This window comes from Sciurus carolinensis, chromosome 12, assembly GCF_902686445.1.
Source record: "Sciurus carolinensis chromosome 12, mSciCar1.2, whole genome shotgun sequence".
In the NCBI taxonomy this organism is placed as follows: Eukaryota; Metazoa; Chordata; class Mammalia; order Rodentia; family Sciuridae; genus Sciurus; species Sciurus carolinensis.
The window spans coordinates 70,253,555-70,260,561 of record NC_062224.1 but is presented as its reverse complement, the minus strand read 5'-3'; the positions used below and the strand labels follow the sequence as shown (position 1 = coordinate 70,260,561).

Genomic DNA, 7,007 nt, shown 5'->3' with positions numbered 1-7,007 from the left:
AGAAGGATGCTCAATAATTCATGCAGATATCATGATTTCAAGGAGATGGATTATAACTTGCCACTCTGTAAGAATGGGATGCACACAGTAATTTTCTTCCAAAAAGTGCAGTGGGCAAAAAGGGAAAAGGAGTAACTTAGAGGAACCTGACAGGCAGAACCTCAGCTGGGTGAGCAAGATGGTACCCATACTGTCAAGTTACATTGACAGTTTGTGGTCTTGACCCCAGTCTAAAAACGAGAAAAACATAAAAATCTCAATTGAAGCTTAAAAATCTCTGACCAGTATTTCTCTAAACCATTCAGGTCTTGGGAAACAAAGAAAGTCTGAAAAGGTGCCACAGCCGAGAAGACCCTCCGGAGACAGGACAACTGAATGCAATGTGGTGTCCTGGGTGGACCCTGGCACAAAGCGAGGACAGTAGGTAAAAACTAAGGGAATCTGACTCAAGTATGAACTTTAATAAGAATGTACCACTACCAATCCATTAATTATAATAAATATCCTGCACTCACATTAGATGTTCCTAACAGGTATGAGGTGTATAGGAACTCTAGGTATTAACTTCATATTTTTTCTGTAAATCTAAAACTGTTTTAAAATAAGATTTAAAGGGTACAGATCTGCAGTTAGGTAGGATGAGTTAGTGTACAGATGTAATAAATAGAATGGACACTGATATAATATTGTATTTTATACTGAAAATTTGCTAAGAGATCTGATTTTTTGATGCTCATATCTCACACCAAGAAAAGGGTAACTATGGATGTTGATGACTATATTAAATCGTTGACTGTCATCATTATTAAGCATACTCATATATGCCTTAAACATGTGCAACAAAAATTTTATAAGTGTGCAGAGGATGAATAAGGGGAAATGCACAGGAGCTGAAATATTTTTGAAAAGCCCATAGTAATTAGTAAAATTTCAAGGAATGTTTACAGGGGGATGAAAGAAGAAATATGAAAAAGGTAACATGGATCTTATAATGCAGGTTGTTAGAGAATTTAACTTTTAAATTTATAATTTGATTTAGATGTTCTACAATGAGCACATATATTTAAGTCGTTGTACAGTATATTGACCCACAAGACTTTCAAAGTATTTTTCCTTTTGTGGTAGATTTTTGTATGTGGCCTTCTCTTCTCCCCTACAATACACATAGTGTTTGTGCTCAGTCCACTCCACTATGTCTCCATCTTATTATTTGTATCTTTGTCTCTCTCTCATACACACATTCATGGACACACACACACACACACACACACACACACACACACACACAGAGTTTCTGGAGGCAACCAGAAGGCAATAGAACATGCTGTACCTCTGAGAAAAGCATAATGAAGATAATAAATACATCTTGTTCCTATCTTTAACTGTGGTCTTATTTTTATTTATATAACATTATCATCTAGTGCTTGACTTTTATTATATTTTTGTCAGAGAAATGTCAAATGGGGAATCCACTGGGAGAGCATGAAATACAGTAAAATATCTCCATAGAAGTCTGCAAGTCTTTCAAAAATGAAAACAAAAAAAAAATTATTAAATCCTTTCATTGGTTTCTTAAAATTTATCTCAGAGCTCTCAAGAAAACATTTTCTTCTCAAGATTGTTTCTTCCTAAGTTTCCATTTTTATGTCTACCATGAAACATCCATTCTTCTCTTTCCTTGCGAACAGTAATGCAGAGTTCCTGATCAATTTGTCTGCCACCTCTTTTCTCCAGTTTATTCAAACCCGAAAGACAAATGTATATTTCATACTGTTCACCGTTTTATCTTCAAGAAAAAAAAATCAGTATCTAAAGAGCATGGTTTGAATGCCAATGCTCATCATCATCAAATTCCAACCAGCCTTTCCTACCATACCCACTACTTCATCCCAGTGCACATGCGTCATACAAAGCGACTTGCTTATTTATTATTCCCTTGACCTTGCCTTGTTTTTGTTTTGTTCACTTCATCCATGCTTTTTCCGGACCTCAGTCTCATAATGCTGTTCTCTTCCTTAAGAAATTCCAAATCTTATGTCTTCCTCTGATGCCTCTGATGAATAATTCTTGGACTATTGCAGACAAACTTGAATGAACAAAGACACAATTAAATAGGTTCACCCACTATCTCCCTAATGGGACTGTAAACTCCTTAAAATATCCTTTCTCTTTTTTAATTTGTGAAGACCCCTTAAGTGTGCCTTGTAAGTAGAAGAGAGCAATAAGCACAGACTAAATATTTTTTTCACTGAGTAGACACATACATATTTATTGTTGCTTTCAAATAAAAACAGGAGAAAATAATCACCCCTCTATTTAAATTCTAAAAAGGTTTCCAGGTGAAAATTGGTCCACTAACATTTGCATTGGTTATCATCTCCAATTTAGTTGGTTCCCAAAATGTAGAATCACAAGCCCAAACTCACAAGGAGTGCTTCATTGAACTCAAAAGAGCAAGGAAATTGCCTCTGAAGTGGATGAACTCAGTCAAGTCATGGCGGAAACACTGGGCAATGCTTATTCAAGTTGTCCGAGTTCTCCCCATGACCACACTGATCAGCAAACTTATGGTCAAAATCCAGCCACTCCATCTCCACAAGGACCTGGAAATCTTCTATGGTTTGGTAATAAGGGTCTAGCAAGAGCTTAGTCAGTGCCACAATCTGAGGGGTGTGATCCAGGTCACGATCCACAGCATGAACCACCAGAAGTGCAGACTTCTAAAGCACAGATAGGTGATGAAGCCATTTTGTGCTTTCAAGAGTTGAAACCCAATTTCCCAGATCTGGCGTCTGTGTGCACAGCAACCTCAAAGACTGAAAACTCCTCTGAATAGAATGAATATTTGCCATCCCCATAAACAACAACTTTACAGTTCAGGTAATAATCTGGGCATCTGCAGCCTCCTCCTTTGACTCAGTTTGCCACAGCTGCTGCATGGGAGCGAGAACCCAAGATCAAAAGCTTTGGAATACATGGCTAAACTCTCTGCTCCTGAAGCATTTGATAGAGAAGAAACAAACTCCACATCAGAAAGGTCTCCCTATTGGGAAAGTCTCGAGAACTGTTCCTAGTTGACAGCTTGCTGCTACCTCTGCATCAGGAGCCAGAAGCACAAGTTCTGGAAACTGACCACACCAGGTGCTCATCATCTGCATTTTGCCAGTCCCGCCAGCTGACCTCTGGCGGTGCACAGCAGGCAATGACTGCTCCATTGCTCTGATGTCCATAGAGGACAACAGGGATACATTGCTAGGACCTGAAGCTTGCTACACTTTATAGTTCTTTGTCAGTGATCCAAGCAGGCACTATGAACCCTTGGGATAGTATAACTTATATTTCTTATTGATGGTAGAAACCTTCCAGGCATGATCACAGATTTGGAGGATGTGGATGTCTCTGGGGTCCATGATTCTTCCTAGCACAGCCTGTATACTGGCAGGAAGTCTTAGTGATCTAAGCAGGTGTGATAGCTCTTCCACAAAGTCCTTGATTGTGCTGCCCAAACAAGGATTCCTCTTTCCTGAACTGTTTAGAGTCAATTATATTGATTGCAGAGAGCAATAGATTATTGCTCATAGGGGGTTAATATGCACAATGAAACTCTTTTCTTTCCTCTGAGACAAGAAAAACTATGTGAACTCTGTGGGACTGCTGCTACTGATCCCGAGGTAGTTAGTGTAAACCTTGTCTTGTTTTGTTTTTAAGATTCCTTTGAAAGTGAATACCTGGTGGCTAAGGAGCCAACTGATTACAGTTTCTCCCAACTTCTGATGGTTCCATTCATGATTTTTTTTCCTACTTTACAATGGTACAAAAGCAAATTCATTTTGTAGAAGCCATTGAGAATTTAGAACTGTAATCTTTTCCCAAGCCAGTTACGAGTAGTACCACATTCTCTCAATGATGGGCAGTGACATTGTGCCATAGCTCCCAATCAGACATGGGATCATGAGAGCAAATGACTAATATTGTACAGTGTGTTGTGCTGTTTGCTAAGACAAGTATATTAGTGCATCTTTGACGTAACAATATTTTCAACCTAAGATGGGTTTATGAGGATATAACCTCACTAAAAGTCTAAGAACATCTGTAGTTGTATCTCAGTTTACATATCCAGTTCTCAGCAAAGGGAAGGTGTGTACCACAAAATTGATATCAACTTATATAATTGCTGTAGTAACTGCTTTTAATCCAAAGCAAAGTAAAATATACTTCTATACTAGGAGTAGCTTTTCATGGCAGTTCATCAAAATAATTAATTCTGATATTTTTAAGTACTTTTTCTGTAGTCCAGGACTTATATAAATGATGTAAACTGACCTTTATGTTTTAGGACAATATTAGAAGTATTCTACTCTCAACCCAGGAATTGATTCAATTTAATTCTTAAAAACAAGATTACAGGAGTTCCCAACAAATTGTTAACTGACTTTGGGTAGAACAAAGCTCTCTCTCTCTAAATCTCTTTCACCCTCCTCTTTTTTTTTTTTTCTTTTTCTTTTTTTTTTTTTTTATTATTGTATACAAATGGGATACACGTTGTTTCTCTATTTGTACATGGAGTCAAAGCATACCATTTGTGTAATCATAAATTTACATAGGGCAATGATGTTTGATTCATTATTTTTTTTCCCTTCCCCCCCACCCCTCCCACCCCTCTTTTCCCTCTATACAGTCCTTCTTTCCTCCATTCTTACCACCCTCCTTATCCCTAACCCTAAACCTAACCCTAACCCTAACGCTAACCCCTCCCACCCCCCATTATATGTCCTCATCCACTTATTAGCCATATCATTCGTCCTTTAGTTTTTTGAGATTGGATTATCTCACTTAGCATGATATTCTCCAATTTCATCCATTTGCCTGCAAATGCCATAATTTTATCATTCTTCATTGCGGAGTAATATTCCATTGTATATATATGCCACAGTTTCTTTATCCATTCATCAACTGAAGGGCATTTAGGTTGGTTCCGCAATCTGGCTATGGTCTTTCACCCTCCTCTTTGCAAGTATATTCAAGCTGTTTTGTGTGGTTCTCAGATTGTCCCTATATTCTGGTCTCTCTCTCTTTCTCTCTCTCTCTTTCTCTCTCTCTCTTTCTCCCTCTCTCCCTCTCTCTCTCTCTCTCTCTCTCTCTCTCTCTCTCTCACATACCACACAAGCCTCCGTGTATGAAAGCACATGGTTTTGTTCTGCTCTGAAAGGCCCATGAAGTTTATTTGCTAAGTGCAAGAAGAGGGCCCAGGAGAAGCAAAGTGAGGAGAAACCATCTTGAAGAATTGTGCTGAGCAACGTGAGTTGAAAGCCAAAGTCACCGTTGCTTGTCTGCTTGTCTCCCAACTTACTTGCATTTAAAGAAGTATTTGCACAAGGTGGTATCAGTCACATTTGGCGGATATAACAAAACATACAAAACGTAGCCTTCAACCTGAACCCAGGTAACTGAGTACTTTATTTTATAAGCTAAAAATGAATTTTACATAGTATCTTGATTTGAGAAAAATCAAAATAAGAGTAATATTTTGTTATATAAAAGTATATGCAAATAAAATGTGCAAAAGAAGTAAAGTTTTATTGGAACACAGCCAGGCCTATTAGTTTATTTATCATGCATGCCTGATTTCCTGATACAGGGCAGGATTGAGTAGCGTATTGATTTATGGCCTGTAAAGATGACAACAGTTATTATCTGGTCCTTTACTGAAAAAGCTTGCTGACCCCTGATGTAGACAATTTGATTCTGATAGTTATCTCTTAACTTCTACATCCTTAAATAATGCTTTTTGCCTGGTGGCAGCCTCATCCTCCTGCTCTTCCTCCTCCTGCCCCTTCTTTCTAACTCACCTACATCTATAATTTCCAACACTGGATCTATGATTCTTTCACATGACAGAACTTAGGGGCTCCCTAGCTCATTTCTTGCATCAAGTGGTTATCCGGCAAGATGGGCTTATATGTTTACTCAGAGGGGTTGATTTATCAATAAAAGAGAAGGAAGGAAAAGAGAAACAACATTGAGGAACACTACCTCAGAGATAGTGAATGCATTGTTATAGATTTAGGTGGTGTTTCCAAGATCCCAGGATGCACTGGGAACTAAAGGGACACATTAAGGGAGTCACCAGCAGAGAGATGACAAATGAAGACACACAGTATAGGTATTATTAAAACCCAAGAATTTATATTCCAAAACTGAGTATTTACTACACATTCTAGAACAGGTCCTCTTTCTACACTACAGTAATTCTCTGAAAAGGCTGGCTACATCATTTGTCATTTTCTGTGAAATGATGATTCTGACTGCAAATCTACCCACACTGTTTTTTCTTGATGCCAGGAATAGTTTAGGATGGAGAAAAGAAACAGTGGGCAAAAGTGAGAAGAGTGGCCTGAGAAGGGAAGCATAGACTATTCTGGGCACATTCCTAGCCTTTGATGATGACTGCATGGAGAGCAACTTTTACATTCTCCAATAACTCATTTCCAGCATTAAAAGAAATACCAAGCAGGCAGAGGACTGATCCAATGCAGCATTCCCAATTCCTTGTGATCCTATGCCCCCTTATATTGAAGAGAAAATCAGCTGCTTCCTGAGTGCAAAGATGCACCTTAGATTCCTCTGGGTGGTAAGTGCTTATTCATATAATGAGCACTCTGAGATCAGAGGGGGTACCTTATTGTCTTCTGTGTTTTACACTCACCCTATCCTCCAGCTTTGCACCTGGCAATAGCACCAACAAGCCTGAGTAAATGGATAGCTCCTGTATCTAGATACTGTGAAATCACTACTTTGCTGTCTTGATAGAAAATAATCCCCTCTTTTGTGAATTTTTAACTTTTCTGCTCTTTTTTATTACAGGAATAACATATTATGATCTTTCAAATTATTAAAGATTCTTTTTTTCATAGTTTGCAATTTAAAAGCTCTTTCTTCCCCTCTTTTAAAATCTGTCTTTCTTATAAAAAAACTAGCAATTGTCAACGTGCCTAGCTTTTCACTTC

General features: G+C 38.2%; 1 pseudogene; it reads right to left on the bottom strand.

The window, feature by feature from the left end:
- Positions 1-2,408: 2,408 nt before the first annotated feature.
- On the bottom strand, positions 2,409-3,410 carry LOC124961396 (myotubularin-related protein 3-like; annotated as a pseudogene).
- Positions 3,411-7,007: the final 3,597 nt, after the last annotated feature.